The sequence below is a fragment of the Orcinus orca genome, chromosome 5 (genome assembly GCF_937001465.1).
Source record: "Orcinus orca chromosome 5, mOrcOrc1.1, whole genome shotgun sequence".
Lineage (NCBI taxonomy): Eukaryota > Metazoa > Chordata > Mammalia > Artiodactyla > Delphinidae > Orcinus > Orcinus orca.
In genome coordinates this window covers 137,562,905-137,584,909 of record NC_064563.1, presented here as the reverse complement: position 1 = coordinate 137,584,909, position 22,005 = coordinate 137,562,905, and positions in this window count along the sequence as shown.

The following is a 22,005-nucleotide window of genomic DNA, read 5'->3' as shown; positions in this document are numbered from 1 at the left end:
TCCGAGAGAGAGTGACTGGGACTCTACTGTTTTGCTTTGAAGTTCAGTGTTACTGGAGCCCATCTGATGGATGGAGGGTGGGGAAGCTTAACTGAGGCTGATGGAAGAAAGATCAGTGGGGGTCCTGATTCACCTTAAGGGCCGGGTGTGTGAAGGGGTTAGGACGGAGGGGATCCGAACAGTGGTCTTGGAGCCTAAGTCATGGGGGAGGAGTGTTAGTCTGGGTCAACCTATGAGGGACACGACCACCAGCGCATTGTGGGGTGCCTTCTGGGAAGTGGTTGTGTGTGAATCAAAAGTGGGCTCTGGGACTTCCCTGGTGGCGCAGCGGATGGGACTCTGGGCTCCCAATGTAGGGGGCCCGGGTTCAGGGAACTAGATCCCACATTCATGCCACACTAAGGAGCCCACCTGCTGCTACTAAGGAGCCCACATGCTGCAATTAAGACGCAGTGCAACCAAATACATACATAAATAAATATTTTAAAAAAGGAGGCACTAATGCACTCTTCGTAACAGCCCCAAAATGGGAACAACCCAAATACCCATCAGTTTATGGATGGATAAAGAAACTGGTCTAACTGTATAACGGAAATTATTCAGCAATAAAAAAACCCCAAGTACTTCCCTGGTGGTCCAGTGGGTAACATTCTGCGCTCCCAATGCAGGGGGCCCGGGTTCGATCCCTGGTTGGGGCACTAGATCCCGCATGCATGACACAGCTAAGAGTTCTCATGATGCAATTAAGAGTTCTCATGCCGCAACTAAGTCCACATGCTGCAACTAAAAGATCCCACATGCTGCAACGAAGATCCTGCGTGCCACAACTAAGACCTGGTGCAGCCAAAATAAATAAATAAATAAAATTTAAAAAAAGAAAAGAAAAATGGAGAAAGTCAATGAAACCAAAAGTTGGTTCTTTGAGAGATCAATTAGAAAACAAAAAACAAAGAAACAGGTAAAAAAAAAAAAAACCCAAAGTGTGCACGTTACAACGTGGATTAGCCATGAAAACCTTGTGCCAAATGAGAGAAACCAGTCAGAGGTCACATGTATGATTCTCTTTATATGAAATGTACAAGATAAGGAAATCCATGGACAGAATATAGATTAACGGATGCCAGGGGATGGGAGGAGGGGGATGGGGAGGGACAGTTGCGGGATACAGAAGGTCAACTTGGGGGGTCACACATTCTACCAGTGTGCCTCCCAGAGTCATGCTGTGTAACCTCTGCGGGGCCCATTATCCATGGGCTCTGTTTATGCTTCAAGACCAGCTCTTTGTGAAAGAGTCTCTGACGCATGGAGGTGATGGGGAGGGAGGACAACACAGCCCAGATGCTCTCGACGCTCTTAGTCTCTTTTGCTCAAATGTGGGTTTTCTGTGTCACAGAGCTGAGTTTTGCCCTGAAGTTGTGGTTTCCTGTCTCTTGCCAAGCTTCTGTTTGCCATCCTTTCGTGTGAGTTAGAACAAGTCATAACTGGGGGTGTGGGAGGCCAAGAGATGGCCCAGCTCAGTGCTCTCAGTTCTGGCTGCACTTTAGAAATACCTGGGTCTGTGTAAACACTAGCAACGCCCAGGATTGTACCCAAAGTCTCTTGAGTCAGTTGCGGTGGGTGGTGAACACCCACACCTTGACTGTACAGCCAGGATGAGAACCCCTCTTCTGCAGAAAATATTACAGAATAGATCAAAGTGCATGCAGGCAAAACAGAGTGAGAAAGTATTCCAGAGATGTCTCAGGCAGTGAATTAATACAAATACTGTGTTATTTTCCTAGGTTTTGTGATGTCCAAGATATTTGATTCCTTTTTGAGATTTGTAAATTGTCATTTTATTTTCTCATTCTACACAGCTGTTCACTTTTGCACCAAATTTTGTATTCTTTTTCTCAAAAAGGGACTCCCAAGATTCTATGAGTTTTATGCCCCAAAACATTTGGGGTCTGCTTCTCGTCTAAAGGCTCACTTAGGTTCAAGTTTAACATTTTGGCAAGAATATTTCACACATATATCACATTAGTGCTCCCATAATGTCTGTGTGTCTCAATTTTAATGACCACTCAGTTAAGGCATGACAAGCCAGATCTGTCCACTGTAAAGATCCATTTGTGCCGTTGCAATTAGCAAGCAGTCAGTGGAGTAGTATGTTGTCACTGTGCAAATATTCCACTCCCCAACTTTTCACTGAATGGTTTTAACAAGCATTGGTGTTCCTTTCTTGAGTCAGTTACACCACTGGGAGTTGCAAAATGCTAATTGTATGATTCTTTCACTCATTTTGCCTTTATTGTCCGGAATTCTTCTATGAAGAAAGCTTTCCCTTGTTGTTTCACAGATGACTTTTTTTTTTTTTGCGGTACGCGGGCCTCTCACTGTTGTGGCCTCTGCTGCCGCGGGGCACAGGCTCCGGACGCGCAGGCTCAGCGGCCATGGCTGACGGGGCCCAGCCGCTCCGCGGCATGTGGGATCTTCCCGGACCGGGGCACGAACCCGCGTCCCCTGCATCGGCAGGCGGACTCTCAACCACTGCGTCACCAGGGAAGCCCTCACAGATGATTTTAATGTCAACCAACCGTCGTTTAGAAGCAGCGATTCAGTCCAATAGCCACATTTACAGAGCAGAAATACCGAGGTTCAGGTAGGTATAAAGATTTGCTCAAAATCACACAGTAACTGGCAATCAAAGGCTCCTTTTTTTTTTTTTTATACCAAAAGAAAAACCTTTCCCTTGAAACAATTCCAAAACACCAGAGCAGTGCATACCAAACTGTTGTTCTTTTAGAACTCCTGTCAACATGTCCCAGAACAGGACCTGGCTTGGAAAATACTACCAGGTTTTGGGAAACATTAGGAGGCTTTTCATTTCATCCAGGAATGGAATTAGCTCCCCACTCTCTCATGGCCATTATTTATCATGGCTCTGAAGGTTCTGGCTAAGAAAGTAAGATAAAAACTAAAAAAGACATATAATTGCTAGAAATAAGAATACAAAATCACCACTATTTGCGTGTAGTATAATACTTTTTCTAGAACAGCAGTTCTCCTTTTGGCCTCAGAACCCCTTTACCTTCTTAACATTTACCCTCTTAAAAATTACAAAATGGCTTTTTAAAAATGTGATATATATATATATTTACCATGTTAGAAATTAAGACTGAGAAAAAAACCTTTAAAATATTTACTTATCCATTCAGAAGTTAAAAAAAACCAATTACGTGTTAATGCAACGAATTCTTAAGAAGAATGATTATATTTTCCCAAACAAAAAGCATCTGGTAAGAAGAGTGCTACTCTTTTGTAGATTCACAGACCTCTTTAACCTCAGGCCTGCTGGAAGGCAGCTGGGTCCTCATGTCTGCTCTGCACTCAGTAGGTGCACTGTCATGCGTAATGCAGTCAGTGGGAAATTCCACTTCACATCCATGAGAGAATGAGTGAAGAAAGCAAATAACCTCTTGGTTATCATTATGAAAATAGTTTTGACCTTGCGGACCTCCTGAAAGTGTTTCTGGGACTATACTTTGAGAACAGCTGTTCTGGAACACTCAAGAGACTCAGTTAAAAGCTTTACTAGTATCTATTAGCTTGCTGAAGTGGCTGGATAAATGATAAATATATGAAGACAAATCACTTTCCCATATACCAGCATCTCTGGAATGTCCCAGGCTCAACACAGTGTGTGTTGTGTGTGTGTGTGTGTCCATTGTGTCACCTTTATAGCAAATCTGGAATCTTAACAATCCATGGCTCATGTTGCTGGGAGTCTAGGCTTTTCAAGTGTTCCTTTTCCCTAGCCATTCCTTCTAGGGCTCCTGGATGGGGCAAAAAGGGCAGACAAGATGCGGTGGCAGAGAATGAGGGCTCACATATATCATCAGAGCTGTGCCTGCTGTGAGGAGCCCTACTGTGTGCTGTTGGCCCTCCCTCCAAGTCCTCCCCCACACTGTACTGCTGACATCCGCCGGCCAGGCCTTGCAGAGAGGATCCCATGCTTCTCTTGGTGCTGCCTTGATCTTCCCATGGCTCCTGGGCACTGAGGGGAGCAGGTGATTGAGAGGTTGGCCCAAGGGGTGGTCAGGAAGGCACCTCACAATCTCTGGGATCTGCCACCCTCTCTGGCACTCTGGCCCACCAGCCAGACCTCTGCATTCATGGAGCATGTCTCAAAGGGGCAGTGCTTTCTCTTCCTCCAGTTCATCTCCCTTCCAGGAGCTGCCATCTGGTGGGTCCCTGAGCCTCATGTGAATCAGTAGGTGTGACTGGGTGTCTGTGTCTGTGTCCTCACATAGTCCAGGGCCCTTCAGAAGGTCAGTTGAGCAGGCAGTGGCCTTGGTCAATTGAGTCTCATCTGACACATGTCAAAAGGCTGGGAAGACACAGTCGTGCCGTGAGGGTGGGAAATTTCAGTAGGATGGAAAAAAAAAAAAGAAAGAAAACAAGGGGCCAGGTGAGCAATAGTGTCCGAGTCTTCTGGAAGGTTTTGCCAGAGGAGACAGGAAGGAAGCTCCTTCCTCCAGACACTGCTGGGAGCCCAGTGTGAATGTCCTTCTAGCATGAAGGGAGACCCAACCTCTTCCAGGAGACCCATGACTTCTTTGTGGTTAAATCCAAAAGATGCTTTTTAGTCCCCTTATCCCAAAGCAGTGGACATTTTCAGTGTCATACAAATTTATAACAAAAAAAACTTGTTTCCTTTGTAAACAGAAAAAAACGTTTTTTTTAAATGATTATTTTCTATGCCTGTCAGAATTTTCTTCATGGTACTATATTTCAAGTGTCCCCAGACTTTATCTTAATTATGTTGAAATACTATGGAATCTAGTTTTGTTGCAGCCTTGGAATTCTCTTGTTTGGATGTTTTCTCATGAAATAGAAATGCTTTATGACTAACAGTTCATTTATTGCCCAGTTAATTTTTAAAAAAATAGGTTTTAAGGTATAATTTATATGCCATAAAACATCCATCTTAAGTGTATAATTCAATAATTCTTAGTAATTATATAGAGTTGTACAACCACTACTGCAGTCCAGAATATTTGCTCATTTTTGTTTAACTCTTAAAAACACCTTAAGTACAATTAGTGTTAGAGAAAATATGGATATCTATTTTTTAAAAACCCAGAAATTTGAAAGTCTTTTAAAGTAGTGTTTTTGCTTTCAGTGACAATAGCTTAAACTAAGCCAACTGAACTCATTTTAATGAATCAATCAACTATTCAAAATTTTATCAAGCATAACATAGTGGCTCATTCTATGGGTCAACCTGGCTTGGCTATGACACCCAGATATTTGGTCAAACATTATTCTAGATGTTTCTGTGAAGATAGTTTTTAGATGTGTCCTAATCTCTTCTTCTCATAAAGACAGCAGTCCTATGGGATTAAGGTCTACCCTAATGACCTTATTTTACCAGAATTACCTCTTCAAAGGCTCTGTCTCCAAATACAGTCACATTCTGAGGTACTTGGTGTTAGGGCCTCAACATCTAAATTTTTAGGGGACGGAGAGAGACACAATTCAGCCCGTAGCAGATAAAAAGCTAGGCTACTTGGCTAAGTTCCTTTGAATTTCTTTTATCATTTTTCCTCTTGAGACATTCACTTGAAAAAAAGAGTTTCACCCAGTGTCTTAGTCAGTTTGGGCTGATATACCCAAAACACCATAGACTGGGTAGCTTATAAACAGAAATTTATTTCTCACAGTTCTGGAGGCTGGAAGTCTGAGATCAGGATGTAAGCAGGGTTGAGTTTTGGTGGAAGCCCTCTTCCGGGTTGCACACTGCCGACTTCTTGTGTCCTTACCCGGAGGAGAGCAAAGAGGGGAAGCAAGCTCTCCGGTGACCTTTATAGGGGCACCAATCCCATTCGTGAGAGCTCCACCCTCGTGACCTCATCTCATCCTAATCACCTCCCCAAACATCCACCTCCTAATACCGTCATGAGGGGTGAGGTTTCAATGCATGAATTTTGGGGAGACACAAATACTCAGTCCACAGCACCCAGATTAGAAAGTCAAATTTTAATTTTTAATCATGTGAGCTCATTAAGGGTTTGACTTAACATTCTTGTCAAAGTGATGATGTCTGGAGAATGACTGTGGCCGTGGCTGCCTGTGTTTGCTTGAGTTTTCAAAGGCGTGGAGTAAACTGAAATCTCTGTAAAGAAGATTTTATTTCTCCCAGTCTGATTTCCCCTCCTACGCGTCCCTCCAAGTAAAGTCAACAAATAGGGCTTAACACTTTTAGCTTCTCGTAACACTTTGTAATTTAGTGAATAGATCGTTCATCTGTTCATTCATCACTTAACCATAAATTATTAGTAAGCATCTACTGTGTAGATGTGCCAGGTAATTTCTAAGATCGGGGATACAGCAGTGATCAAAAGAGATTAAAAGAAAAAACCAAAAATTCTACCCCACTTACATTTTAGTGGGGGAGACAGAAAATATTTAAGAGATATAAGATAATTTGTTTTTTCCTAAAGAGAAAAATAAATCAGGGAAGGGGGTTAGGAAATGTGTGTGTGTGGGGGCGGGGGTGCAATTTAAAGTAGACTGAGCAGAACAGGCCTCCCTGAAAAAATAACATTTAAGTCAGAACCTGAAGTGAAGGGCTTCCCCGGTGGCACAGTACTTAAGAATCCGCCTGCCAATGCAGGGGACACAGGTTCAAGCCCTGGTCCGGGAAGATCCCACATGCCACGGAGCAACTAAGCCCATGCGCCACAACTACTGAGCCTGCGGGCCACAACTACTGAAGCCCGTGCGCCTAGAGCCCGTGCTCTGCAAAAGGAGAAGCCACCACAATGAGAAGCCCGGGCACTGCAATGAAGAGTAGCCCTCCGCTCGCTGCAACTAGAGAAGGCTGGCGCGCAGCAATGAAGACCCAATGCAGCCAGAAGTCAAAAAATAAATAAATAAAATTTATTAAAAAAAAAAAAAGCCTGAAGTGAACGTGTGAGCCATGGGGATAAGCATGGGAGAAGTGCATGCTAGGCAGAGCAATTGGCAAGTGCAAAGATCCTGAGGCAGGAACATGCCCAGTGTGCCTGAGGAGCAGTGGAGGCCAATGTGGCTGGAGAGAAGGGAGCAAAGGGGGAGATGAAGCCACAGGGGTGATGAGGTGCCCCATAGATCACTGGAAGGATTTGGGACTTTGCTTTAAGAAGGGAGCCATGGGAGGGTTTGGAGTCCATGGGTAGTGTGGTTGGCTTACAATGCTGAATGGTCACCTAAAATCATTGAATAGGGGAAAGGGCTGAAGGAGGAAGGAAGGTCAACTAGGAAGCAATGCAATCATCTACCAGGAGATAATGGTGGCTTAGACCAGGTGGTAGCCGCAGAGTGGGTAAAAGTAGTCAGACTGAGATGTTTTGGTGGGATTTCCCAACAGATAGAATGTGAGACAGGAGTCAAGAGTGGCACAAGCTTTTTGGCTTCAAAAAAACGAAAGAAGGGAGTTGCCATTTACTGTGAAGGGGAAGACTGAGAGGGCAGGAAGTTTGATTTGGTTTCACATCAGCATAAGCATATCTTATTTTATAACAAGACTTTTTAATTTTTTTTGGCAGCATCGTGTGGCATGTGGGATCTTAGCTCCCTGACCGGGGATTGAACCCGAGCCCCCCTGCAGCGGAAGCATGGAGTCTTAACCCCTGGACTGCCGGAGAATTCCCAGAAGACTTTTTAAAAAAGAGATACTGTGTGCACATGATTCCAGGATCTTCTAGATGATCCTGCAACCCATAAATTGTCCTAAAAACTGTACATTAGCTCAGTAACTGCTTATCTTAGCACATCCATGTGACATGGTGTCACCTGCCAAATTTCTGTTTATTACTGTCTGATGTGTTATGTTACACCTGTGTTGTAATTAACGATCACTCATACATACTGAGCACTTCTCGTGTTTCAGGCAGAGGTGAAGCTGTTTGCCCAAGTTCATCCAGCCAGTAGGTGGGATCTGAACCAGTTTGCTGAACCCTGAAGCTCTTATCCGTCTGACACACAATTTGGTGCCTAATTGCAAAACTGAATGTTGTGCCCCGTCGGAAAGAAGTGCTTGAGAGTAATTCTGAATTATCCATTCCCACGCTCGAGAACAGCGAACTCAGTAAGTTATTTGTTCTTAGGGCATTTGAGGTTTTGCCTGAGATCCACACTTGAAAAAATAAGCTTCCCTGCGTTAGAGGAAGTGTAGCTAGATAACTGCATGCTTAGTCAAGGGGAAATTTTCAAAATAAAAGACAGTATACATTTGAGGAAGTGGGTTAACAGGCCATTGCCCAAGAGGCCAACAAAGAATCAGAGAAATTCACACTTCTCCATAATAATTGTTTAAAACTGAATGGACAACTCAAAAGCAGTATACATCTTAATTTGTAATCAGTCTAAGTCGATGATCCCTGAACATGGTAATGAAGAGACCTGCACGGTGAGGGGGCATACAGTACACAATCGAGGTTTGTGGGATGAATGAATGTTCTTGGCTTTTTATTTTCAACTTCCTTTCCCTGAAATGACAGACAGCAACAGAACTAGGAAGACCCAGTCTTCAGCTGACGTATTTATTCTTTTTTTTTTTTTTTTTTTTTTTTGCGGTACGCGGGCCTCTCACTGTTGTGGCCTCTCTCGTTGCAGAGCACAGGCTCTGGACGCGCAGGCTCGGTGGCCATGGCTCACGGGCCCAGCCGCCCCGCGGCATGTGGAATCTTCCCGGACCGGGACACGAACCTGTGTCCCCTGCATCGGCAGGCGGACTCTCAACCACTGGGCCACCAGGGAAGCCCAGCTGACGTATTTATTCTTGATGGTCAGCGTCATCAAGATGTAAGTTACAGGAGGCAGATACCAGCTAGTACAGGGCCAGTTACAGAAGAAAGCTTTTGGGTACACCCTCAGTATAGTTTCCAAGGAAAACAAATATGCAAGATAAATGCTTCATCTTACCAAATCCTCTTTCTTAAAAAAAAAAAAATCAAAATACATCTATTATTTTCCATATGGTTATGATTTTAATAAAATCAAATGAACACGTCTCATTCAGGGTAAATATGTACTCAAATCCTTTAAGTCATTGGTCATTTAAGATGAATTCTCCCAATGTCTAAGCCTGCAGGTTTGTTGACCACAGCAAGTAGGCATGGCCAAGTGCTCTGCTCAACATATAATAAGGTAGAAATCAAGGTGTTGGCTGGACTGAGTTCTCGTCTGGAGGCTCTGGGGGAGAAAACCCTCCGTGAAGCCTGTTCTTCTTGTTGGCAGAATTCCAGTCCTCGAGCTGTAGGACTGAGGACTTGGACCGTATTTCCATGCTGACTGCCAGCCAATGGCTACAGGCCCCCTGTATTCCTTGCCATGGGGATCTTTCCCTCCAGCAACAGGGTGTTGAATCTCTGTGCTTCAAATTTCTGACTTCCTCTTCTGCTATGATGAGCCAGAGAAAACGCTCTGCTTTTAAAGGTCTCATAAGTCACGCCCACCAGGATAATCTCCCTATCTCAATGTCAACTGTGCTCCATAATACAACCTAACCATAGGAGTAAAATCCATTATCCTCACAGGGCTGGGGATCATACAGGGTGTTTACACCAGGTGTGGGGATCTTGGGAACGATCTTTGAATTCTGCCCACCACATCCAGCTTCAGGAACTCATGGCCAAAGTTGTTTCCTCTTGTTGCAGAATCAGCTCCCTGGGAAGCAGGTGCTGGCTGAGATGAAGGTTAGCTTGCAGGAGGCTTAGTGAGAGCGCTCTCAGGATCAGCGCTATGCAAGGGAGGAGACTGAGGTAGGGCTGCGAAGAGGGAGGCAGAAGCTGGGATGGTCCTTCAGAGGTGTCTCAAGGTGAGGCAGCCCTGCATGGGCAAGACCCTAGATGTGGGCTGCCCCAGGCAGGGGTTCTCTGAGGGCAAGGCAGCAGTCCGCAGCAAGGTTCTCCCTGAAAATGCTGACAGTAGGAGGTAAGGGAATAAACTTTTCATTTCTGATTGATACATTACAGTGATCGCATTGCACTGCATTTCTACTCCCCTCTCACTCCCATTCATCCAGTAATATTTTGAATTAAATCCAAGATATCATATAACTTCATCTATAAACATTTCAGTCTGTCTTCGACATACAGGAAACCATGATATCCTTATCTCATCCAAACTAAATTAATAATTCATATTATAAAAATGCAGTTAGTGCTAATTTTTTATTTAAGTTGTCTCATAAGTGTCATGACTCTCCCCCCCACCCCCCATTTCTCTCAAGTTTGCTTGTTTAAGTCAAAATTGAAAATAGATGAACTCTCTCTTTTTCCTTGCACTTGATTTATTAATGACACCAGACAACTTGTCTTGGAGACTTGATCAGAGTCCGGGGTTTGCTAATTGCATCTGTATATAGGAAGTTTCTTTGTCCCCTGTACTTCCTATAAGTTAGTAATTGGACCTAAGGCTGGATTAGATGAAGATTTATTTTTTTGGCTAGAGTAGTCCACAGATGGTCACGTGCTCCTCCAGCAGGAGGTGCATCATATGTAAATATTCAATACATTTTCTTTATCCATCCATTCATCAATGGACATCTGGGTTGCTTCTATCTCTTGGCTGTTGTGAATAATGCTGCAATGAACATGGTTGTGCTAATCTCTCTCCAAGATCCTGCTTTCAGTTCTTCTGGATATATACACAGAAGTGGGATTATTGGATCATATGGTAGTTCTATTTTTAATTTTTTGAGGAACATCCATACTGTTTTCCATAGCAGCTGCACCATTTTACATTCCCAAAAATAGTGCACAGAGTTCCAATTTCTCCACATTCTCACCAACGCTTGCTATTTTCTGGTTTTGTTTGTTTCTTGTTGCTTTTTGATAGTGGCCATCCTAATGGCTGTGAGGTGATATCACATTGTGGGTTTTTTAAAAATTTATTTATTTTATTGATTTATTTTTTTGGCTGTGTTGGGTCTTCGTTGCTGTGCACGGGCTTTCTCTAGTTGTGGTGAATGGGGCTACTCCTCGTTGCGGTGCACGGGCTTCTCATTGCGGTGGATTCTCTTGTTGCAGAGTACGGGCTCTAGGTGCGCAGGCTTCAGCAGTTGCAGCACACAGGCTCAGTAGTTGTGGCGCACGGGTTTAGTTGCTCTGTGGCATGTGAGATCTTCCCAGACCAGGGCTCAAACCCCTATCCCCTGCATTGACAGGTGGATTCTTAACCACTGCGCCACCAGGGAAGCCCTCACATTGTGGTTTTGATTTGCATTTCCCTAATGATCAGTGATGTTGTGCACCTTTCTTTTTTTTAATTAATTAATTTATTTATTTTTGGCTTTGTTGCTGTACGCAGGCTTTTTCTAGTTGCAGCAAGCGGGGGCTACTCTTTGTTGCAGTATGCAGGCTTCTCATTGCGGTGGCTTCTCTTGTTGTGGAGCATGGGCTCTAGGTGTGTGGCCTTCAGTAGTTGTGGTGCACGGACTTAGTTGCTCCACAGCATGTGGGATCTTCTTGGACCAGGGCTCAAACCTGTGTCCCCTGCATTGGCAGGCAGATTCTTAACCACTGCACCACCAGGGAAGCCCTGCACATCTTTCATATCCTTATTGGTCATTTGTACATCTTTGTTGAAGTATCTAATACTTTGTCTTATTTATTTTTAATTTTATTTTATTTTTGACCATGCTGTGTGGCATGCAGAATCTTAGTTCCCCAGCTGTTGCAGGAAGGGGAACCCCTTCAGGACCTGAGAGTGGGCTCTTGTCTAACACTCAGAAATTAATTGTCCGAAGAGACACACGTGCTGACAAAGCAAGAGATTTTACTGGGAAGGGGCGCCCGGGCAGAGAGCAGCAGGGTGAGGGAACCCAGAACTGCTCTGCCACGTGGCTTGCAGTCTCAGGTTTTACAGTAACAGGGTTAGTTTCCAGGTTGTCTCTGGCCAATCATTCTGACTCAGGATCCTTCCTGGTGGTGTGCGCATCACTCAGCCAAGATGAATTCCAGTGAGAAGAATTCTGGGAGGTTGGCGGGACATACGGACTGGCGTCTCCTCTATCTTTTTGACCTTTCCTGAATTCTTCCAGTTGGTAGTAGCTTGTTAGTTCTGCATTCCTTACCAGGACCTCCTGTTGTAAGATAACTCATGCAAGTGGTTACTATCTTGCCCGGCCAGAGCAGGGGGTTTCAGTCAGCGGTTCCCCTAACACAACCAGGGATTGGACCCATGCCGCCTGCAGTGGAAGTGTGGAGTCTTAACCACTGGACCACCAGGGAAGTCCCTCCTTTGTCCATTTTAAATCAGGTTATTTGATTTTTTTTGTTGTTGAGTTGTAGGAGTTCCTTATATGTTCTGGACATTAGCCCCTTAACAGATATGTGATTTACAAATATCTTCTTCTTTCTGTAGGCTGCCTTTTCACTCTGTTAATTTTCTTCTTTAATATGCAGCCATTTTAAAGTTTTACATTACCTGCATTGTCTATTTTTGTTTTGGTTGCTTGTGCTTTTGATGTCACTTCCACCCCCCCCAAAAAGAAATCATTGACAAATTCAATGTCATGAAGCTTTTCCCTTATGTTTTCTTCTAGGAGTTTTATAGTTTTAGGTCTTACAATTAGGTCTTTAATACATTTTGAGTTAGTAGATAGTATAAGGTAAGTGTCCAACTTCATTTGTTTGCATGTGGATATCCAATTTTCCCAATACCATTTGTTGAAGAGGCTGCTGTCCTTTCCCCATTGCATGGTCTTGGTACCCTTGTCAAAGATCATTTGAGCATATGTATACTCAAAATTTTTATTGGGTTCAGTAGACAAAGAAGGAAGGAGTGATACCAAACTCTGTCCCCAAACTGCACTCTACCCATAACCTCAAAGTTGTACCTGGCATGGTCTGGCCTCTCCCTGGGGTGATGGGGCAGGAGAAGCTACCGTGTTAGCTATCTGTCTTGGGTAATAGCTCCAACTGTTCTGTACCACCCCTGTCTTCAGTAGCTTGTTCAAGAGGTGAAAGAGGATGAGTCAGAATCAACTCAGTCAGAAGAGTGTGCAGGAGGGGCCAGGGCCATCTCCTTTCAGGTCCAAATCAGCTTTGAAGCAGGGCCTACTTCTTCCCATCCTCTCTAAGGGTATTTCTACGGATGTGGGGCTTCCTTCTCAATGATTCATTGACTACAAAGTCCTACTTATTAAAAGGCAAAGGTGGTTGTAGTAAGGGAGGTGGTGGCTACGTACGTACTTGCTCAATTGCTTTATCTTGCTTAGTAAAACCAACAACCAAACCATTTCTGGGGCAGGTTGTGGTGACCAGCACAAGATTCTTACTTTTTCTTTCCTTTCCTCCTTGTTCAAGATGAGGCATTCACAAATAGAAGAACTTCACAAAGCTCCCTGTGTAACCATACTTTGAGGAACTATCTTCTGAGGGTAATAGTGCCAAAGGATTCCCATGAAGCCCTTTAGAAAGGATTGAGGCACACCATTTAAGAAAAGTCTTAAGCCAGTGTTTTTCAAATTACAGGTTTATTTGTAGGGTATCCTAGTTCGCTTCCAGAAATTTAAGAATTTGCCTTCACTTTGGTGGTAATCTTTAAAAAACCAATATAAGCATATTCTGGAATCATCAGAATAAACCTATTGTGTGTTTGTGTTTAGGGTCTCCTTGAGATGTACTAGCACTATTTTGATCATTTCCAGATAATGGGACCTAAACAGAGACAGACTTAATATGTTCTATTCCAGCCAAATGTAATCAAATGGTATTAACCATACTGTACAATCAGAGAGTCATGGTAGTTTGATCTTAAAAAAAAGCAATGGCTAAATTGGTTAATTATAGGGTGCATGGGAGACAAGCCATGCTGAACTCAGAAGAACCTTCTCTCTGACCAGATTCATTCTGACAGTGGCAATTTAACTTGATCAAAATAACATTATTTTAAATACTGAATTAATGTTTTTGCTTTACCTTTATTGTTTTTCAGTTTTGATTAGAATTCATTTATAAATTTGATTTGGTTTTGTGGTTGTATGAGAGCTATAAACTGAAGATTATATTTGGTTTTAAATTCACACATATTTAAGGAATATTATAATTTAAAAATTGTCAATATTAGGAGATGCCAAAGAAGGCAATTACAATCCAACTTCCCACAAAGAAAAGCTCAAATCAGCATGGTTTCACTGTTGAATTTTGCAAAACATTTAAAGAAAAATGAACACTAATCCTTCATAAGCTCTTCCAAAAAATAGAAGAGAAGGAAACCTTTCCCAACTCATTCCATGAGGCCAGCATTACCCTGATACCAAAACCAGACAATGGCATCAGAAGAAAACTACAAGTCAATATCCTTTATGAATATAAATGCAAAAATCCTCAACAAAATACTAGCAAACTGAATCCAGCAACATGTAAAAAGGATTATACACCACGATCAAGTGAGATTTATCCCAGGATTGCAGGTTGGTTTAACACAAAAAAACTTATCAATGTGATGTGCCATTTTAACAGTATAAAGGAAAAAAAAAAGATGACCTCAGCAGACACAGAAGAAGCATTTGACAAAAACGTAACACCTGTTCATGATAAAAACACAAAGCAAACTAGGAATAGAAGGGAACTTCTTCAATCTGATAAAGGGCATCTATAAAAAACCCCACAGCTAACATCATAGTTAATGGTAAAAGACCATAAGCTTTCTCACTATGGTCAGGAACAGGACATTCTTTCACTTCTATTCAACATTGTATTAGAGGCTCTAGTTGGGGCAATTAGGCAAGAAAAACAAATAAAAGGCATCCAGATTAGAAAGGAAGAAGTAAAACTATCTCTATTTACAGATGATGTAATCTTGAATATAGAAAATCCTAAGGAATCCACAAAAAAAACCCCACCCATCCAAACAAACAAAAAACTTGCTGAACAAAGAGCTAATAAATTCAGTGAGGTTACAGGATACAAGATAAATATAAAAATAATTTTGTTTCTATACACTAGCAATGCACAATTTGACAATTAAATTAAGAAAACAATTCAATTTACAACAGCATCAAAAAGAATAAAACAATTAGGAATAAATGTAACCAAAGAAGTACAAGGCTTTCACCCTGAAAACTAAAAAATATTAAAAGAAATTAAAAGTGACCTAAATAAACAGAAAGCTATCCCATATTCATGGATTGGAAGATTTAATATTGTCAATATGGCACTATTCCCCTAAACTGGTCTAGAGACTCAATGCAATTCCTATCAAATTCAGCTGGCTCTTTTGCAGAAATTGAAAAGCTGATCCCAAAATTTATTCTTCACTGTCCTGTGCATTGTAGGATATTTAGCAGCATCTCTGGCCTCTACCTGCTTGATGTCAACTCTCATCAATCCTCAGGTAAAATGCGCTTTGGAAACTAGAGATTTGGAAGTTCCCTCAGGCTTGGAAACATTAAATGTAAAGGAGATATGGGGAGGCACCAGTAGCATCTGCTATAATTAACCCTTATACCATCAGAACAATTTTTGCCCCACATTAACTCACTTTATACTGTAACTGGTTCTTCCAGGTGATGGCTGGTCACGATTAAAAAAGAATTTTAAAAATCACCATAATAGGGAGATTAGAGGGACAGCTACAGTCCCTATTTCTGAAGATGTTCTTAAGGCCATAATAGACACTCATCTTCTCCCTCTTCTCCCACCGATTTGAGATTCTCCTCACTTTAAGCCAGCACTTCTGATCTGGGTTGCTTGCCTGATGGGATGACCCAGACCTTTATCCCTGAGTGATCTGTACCCCCATGACTGTGCCCTTATCAGGCCATTACTTTAATTGTCCATTCCCAGTCATGACTCGGCATGGAAGCATGAAAACATGCCTCAGGGAATTCCCTGTGTTTCAGAACCACTCCTTCTTGTCCCATTATGTAGTTTTATCACCTCATAATAATTGGGGTGAATTACGCTTGCCTTTACAGCATCTCCTTTTTCTGTCTTCTGGTCTATTGGCATGAGGAGCTCAAAATAACTAAGTTTTAGCCACAGACTCAGGTTTAGTGGAGTCTTATGTCCTTTTGCAAAACACCCCCTTACCCCCATCAGGAAACTGAGACCTCTAGTCCAGCCAAACCTAAAGTGAAGATTCCCCAGGGGGACCCTGGGAGTGATGGTGAGAGATGCCACTAGACTTCCATCCCTTGGTTCCCAGACCTTTGAATTCTACCTATCAGAAACCAAACCCTCAATCCCTCAGCAATCACCTGCCAGCTGGTGCCTTAGCTGTGGTGTTTCAGACCATCCCAATGTTTTATCAGACTGGTAGCTTCTAGGTGATGTTCCATACAGTAGGATCACCGGATCCCAGGATCATGTGCCCATTGTTGTACCTGCTTTGACATAAAATGTAACCCTTGGTCTGAGGCAATGTGTCAGGATTCAACCAGAGAAGCAGAACCACCCTGAATGACGTGGAATAACGTATTGTTGTAGGCAGAATAATGCCCCCCACAAAAGATGTCCATGTCCCAATTCCTGGAACCTGTGAATGCATTAGTTTAGGTGGCAAAGGGGGAATTAGGGTAGCAAATAGAATTGAGGTTGCTTATCAGCTGACCTTAAAATTGGATTATCTGGGTAGACCCAATGTAGTCACGAGGGTCCTTAAATGTGGAAGGGGGAGGCAGAAGAGGAGGTCAAGCAATGCCAAGTGAGAACTTGACCTGTTGTTACTGACTTTGAAGATGGAAGAAGGGACCACAAGCCAAGGAATATGGGTGACTTCTAGAAGCTGGAAAAGTCAAGGAAATGATTCTCTCCTACACCTTTCAGAAAGGAACACAGCTCTGGTGACACCTTGATTTCAGCCCAGTGAGACCCATTTTGGACTTCTGAGTCACAGAACTTACAAATCAGTCATATAATAAATTTGGGCTCTTTTTTAAAAAAATAAATTTATTGATTTATTTATATTTATTTATTTTTTTCTCTGCTGGGTCTTCATTGCTGCGCGCAGGCTTTCTGTAGTTGCGGCAAGGGGGGCTACTCTTTGTTGCGAAGCACGAGCTCTAGGCTCATGGGCTTCAGTAGTTGTGGCACATGGGCTCAGTAGTTGTGGCTCGTGGGCTCTAGAGCACAGGTTCAGTAGCTGTGGTGCATGGGCTTTGTTGCTCTGCAGCATGTGGGATCTTCCTGGACCAGGGATCAAACCCATGTCCCCTGCATTGGCAGGCAGATTCTTAGCCACTGCGCCACCCGGGAAGTCCCTAAATTTGTGTTCTTTTCAGCCACTGTTTATGGTAATTTGTTAGAGTAGCAACGGACAACTAATACTGATATTTATTATAGGGATTAGACCCTTGGCAGTTATGCTGTCAGGAAGGAAAGCTGAACGTGAACTGACCAGCTGCTGTCCCACACCAGCAAGGCAAGCAAGCGAGTCAGCAACCATCTGCCCAGCTGCCCAGTGCCATGATGGATGCTTGCCTCTGTCTTAAACATCTTCGGCAAATTGCTTCCCAGGGGACTCCTAACCTGCAACAATACAGAGAAGGAAATTCTGGGAAATGTAGCTTCTGCATAGCTATTTTGACACTAAAATGCCACCCAGTCTTTTGACCTTTGGATGGTGATGGGGACTAAGGCACTGCCGGGCATGTAAGGAATAGCATTAATCCCAGTAAAGTGAATTGCTAGCCCTCCAGGTGGAAGTGGTCAGATGCTTGGAGCATGGGTGGATGAAGGCTATTACTGTGTAGGATTCAGCATCCCTCTAGGCTGATGTGGGGTTGAACGACCAGCCTTGGTGACAGGGAGCCCAGGCTGTTGGGCCCGTGCATAGCTTCTTTCATGGCTGCTCTAGTCCTGGGCACACTGTGCAAACACCATGGGGGCTGAAGATGGAGACTGGTTGACCTCTATAGGATGAGTGGGCCTCTCCACCCAGTGGCCCAGGGCTCCCCCATGATGGAAGCTCTCTGGTGAGCACTGGTAACAGACACCCAGACCTGCCCCTTCCCCAGGCCTGTTTGTCCATGATTTTCTAATTTCTTTTATTCCAGGCCATTTGGTGGATTCATGAGTACAAGTAAAGGCATGTAATTTATTCGCTCATTTAAAAACATGTATTAAGCTCCACCCTGTACCAGGTGTGATGCTGAGCACTGGGGTCACCGTAGTGAGCAAGTGTCACTGTCCCCGCCTCCAGGGAGCTGGCAGTCTAATAGGGGAAAGGTCATTATATGAGTTCTTTCTAGGGTGATGTGGAAGTACGGAGTGCTGAGGGGCCTGTAACAGGAGGACATAGCCTAGTCAGAGGGTAACAGCTCAAGGAACAAGAGTAAGGCCGGGAAGGTCGGGCTGGAAAAAGGAGCCACATTAGGCGAGGAAAGGATTCAGGGCTTAACCTAAGAGCAATGGGAAAGCATCTGATAGGTCCCAAATATTGTCTTTAAAGGGCCACTCTCTCCTGTGAGGAGAATGACTTAGAGAAGGACAAGAGAGGAGCAGGACCGGTTAGGAGGTGGGTGTGGGGACCAGATGGCGGTGTAGACTAGGGCAGGGGTGATGGACACAGAAGCGGAAGGATTCAAGAGCAGCTGAGAAGGTGGAAGGAATGGGACTTGGGGAAGGATTGGATAAGGAGTGAGGAGGAAGGAAGGGTCAAGGACACCTTGTGGGTTTCCAGTCTGAGCAAAAGGATGGATCCATTTCCTGAGCGTGCACAGAGTGCAGTGGAGGGGAGCCTGGAGGTTCATTTCTTCATCTACGTTTACTGATTTCTTAGGAAGAGGTCAGTACATGGAGGTGCTGAAAAGAGTAGAGTAAAAGGCTGTCCCTACCCTGAAGGAAGGCAGTCTAGTGGGCAAGAAAGAAAGGCAGACCAATACATGGAAGGTAGTAATTCAGCTGGCAAAAATATTCTTTCTTTTTTTTTTTTGGCTACGCTGTGTGGCATGTGGGATCTTAGTTCCCCGACCAGGGATCGAACCCATGCCCCCTACATTGGTAGGGTGGAGTCTTTTTTTTTTTTAACCTCTTTATTGGAGTATAATTGCTTTACAATGGTGTGTTAGTTTCTGCTGTATAACAAAGTGAATCAGCTATACGTATACATATATCCCCATATCCCCTCCCTCTCACGTCTCCCTCCCACCCTCCCTATCCCACCCCTCTAGGTGGTCACAAAGCACCGCGCTGATCTCCCTGTGCTATGTGGCTGCTTCCCACTAGCTATCTATTTTGCATCTGGTAGTGTATATATGTCCACGCCACTCTCTCACTTCGTCCCAGCTTAGGTAGGGTGGAGTCTTGACCACTGGACCACCAGGGAAGTCCTATTCTGGCTTTTTGACCAAGTAATCCTACTCTTGGAGAGTGATATGAAAGAAATAACTCTAAATGAAACAGTGAATTCATTTCAATTCAACAGATCCCTTTTTTGAGCAACTACTCACGGTATGTTGGGCACCATTTGGCCTGAGGAATCAAAGACAAATGAATATAGCCCTTCACCTCATGTTGCTCACAGTCCGGCAGGAAAGACAAGCATGTGAGTAACTGTGATGTGAAAGAACATGTGAACAGAGCCAGCTGAGAAGTGAGTGGAAGGTGGTAGCTGGCCAGATTCTTCAGAAGGTCCCCACCCCACGGAGCTGCCTCCCTCAACGCCTTCGTATTGGGACAGAATTAGATTAGCATTCATTTTTCCGGCTTGCAATGCTTACAATGTTGACTGTCTTAAACATTGTTTATTTATTTAGGCTGCGTTTGGTCTTCGTTGCTGCGTGCTGATTTTCTCTAGTTGCAGCTAGTGGGGGCTACTCTTCGTTGCAGTGTGCGGGCTTCTCATTGTGGTGGCTTCTCTTGTTGCAGAGCACGGGCTCTAGGTGCGCAGGCTTCAGTAGCTGCTACACGCGGGCTCAGTAGTCGTGGCTCACAGGCTCCAGAGCGCAGGCTCGGTAGTTGTGGCACACGGGCTTAGTTGCTCCACAGCATGTGGGATCTTCCTGGACCAGGGATCGAACCCGTGTCCCCTGCATTGGCAGGCAGATTCATAACCACTGCGCCACCAGGGAAGTCCCTTAAAAATTGTTTTAAATTGTGAATAAAACATGTTATGTGTGATGAAGCTAGTATACATTTCTGTATGAAACTTTATTTATATTGGTTTGGGAGGTGTTGGAAGGGCTAGTAGTATTTTTGAAACTTAACATCCTCAGCGTTGCCCGATAAAAATACACAATTAAAATTATGCTTTCACATAAGCAGATGAATAATGTTTTAGTGTATGTCCCAAATATTGCACGGGACATTACTAAAAAAATTTTGTTGTTGTACAATGCTTTGAATACTCTAGCATTTTACATAGAGATGATTATGAATTTTTTAGTATAAAACAAGTTTTGAAATCTTCTAAATGAATTCTGTCACATAGACATGTAGAAGTCATCTTTGTGGCCCATCTGTAATTTCAGACAAATAACAACAAACTTTTCAGTTTATGTTCCATGCAATATTTGGGACAGACTTATACTAAAAAATTATGTATTGTTTACCTGAAATTAAAATTCAATTTAAATTTAACTGGGTGTCCTGTATTTTTGTTAAATCTAGCAACTCTAAACGGTATACACCATCTTCAGCAACACATTGCTTTCTTTGTGTTTCCTCATGACACAGCGGTTTAGGAATCTATTTCGAAAATACTAGCTAGCTGTGAACCTAAACAGGATGACTTATCTTCCCCTAGTGGCGAGTCCAGTCAATGTATGTAATTCAATGCCCACTTAATCACTTACTAAACACTTACCAAGTGTCAGCTACAAAGTTAAAAAAAAAATAAAGCTATTCCTTGCTTTCATGGAGCGTGTTATCTAGCAGAAGGGGATACATATGTTGGCAAGTGCTATAAAGTCTCTCCTAGGGCAATGTCTCTGCTGGACAGACATGAAGGTAAGATGGGCACAAAGGCGACTTCTACATGTGTACGTGGTGGAGGTCTTCTAGGAAGATTTCAGAGTGGATGGTGCACTTTTATTCTGAAACACTCATGATCATCTTTTTTTTAAAAAAATTTTACTTTCTTTACTTATTTATTTTTGGCTGCATCGGGTCTTTGTTGCTGCGTGCAGGCTTTCTCTAGTTGTGGTGAGCGGGGGCTACTCTTTGTTGCAGTGCGCGGGCTTCTCATTGCGGTGGCTTCTCTTGTTGTGGAGCACGGGCTCTAGGCGCGTGGGCTTCAGTAGTTGTGGCACGCGGGCTCAGTAGTTGTGGCTTGTGGGCTGCAGAGCGCAGGCTCAGTAGTAGCGCACAGGCTTAGTTGCTCCGTGGCATGTGGGATCTTCCCGGACCAGGGCTCGAACCCGTGTCCCCTGCACTGGTAGGCGGATTCTTAACCACTGGGCCACCAGAGAAGCCCAATCATCATTTTTTTTTTTTTCCAGCCGTGCTGTTCGGCTTGCGGGATCTTGGTTCTCCGACCAGGCTTCGAACCCTGCCCACTGCAGTGAAAAAGCCACGTTCTAACCACTGGACCGCCAGGGAATTCTCCAGCTCTTTTTAAAAGTTAAATTCCAGGGTATTAAAGCCTTATAAAATCTGGGAACAGACAATAGTACACAAAATGCACTCTGCTGTCTGTTATGCAGTTAAGGACTAATTCCAGTCTTTTGGAAAAAATGGACCATCTTTCTACTGGAGAGATAGGAAAATGCTTTTCTTCTTCAGTCATTCCCTTTCCCCTCAACTCCTCCTCTCTGATGGATACAGGAACTTTGGGGATGGAGGACCAGGAGTGGCCAGTCACCGTGAGGAGAAATGTTTAATTTCAACCTGCTCCTTAGAGAATTTTTCCATTTCCTCCCTCTTCCCAAGACCTTTTTCTAAGCCAGCATATCGACTCTGCCCACTTTTTCTTTTCTTGGTCTGCATCAATTACTACTTCTTCGCCCAGAAGGTATCTTCTGCTACAACATGAGTTCTACTGGGGACAGAACGTAGGAAGGGAAGGTATATCCTTTCCATGAAAGACGTA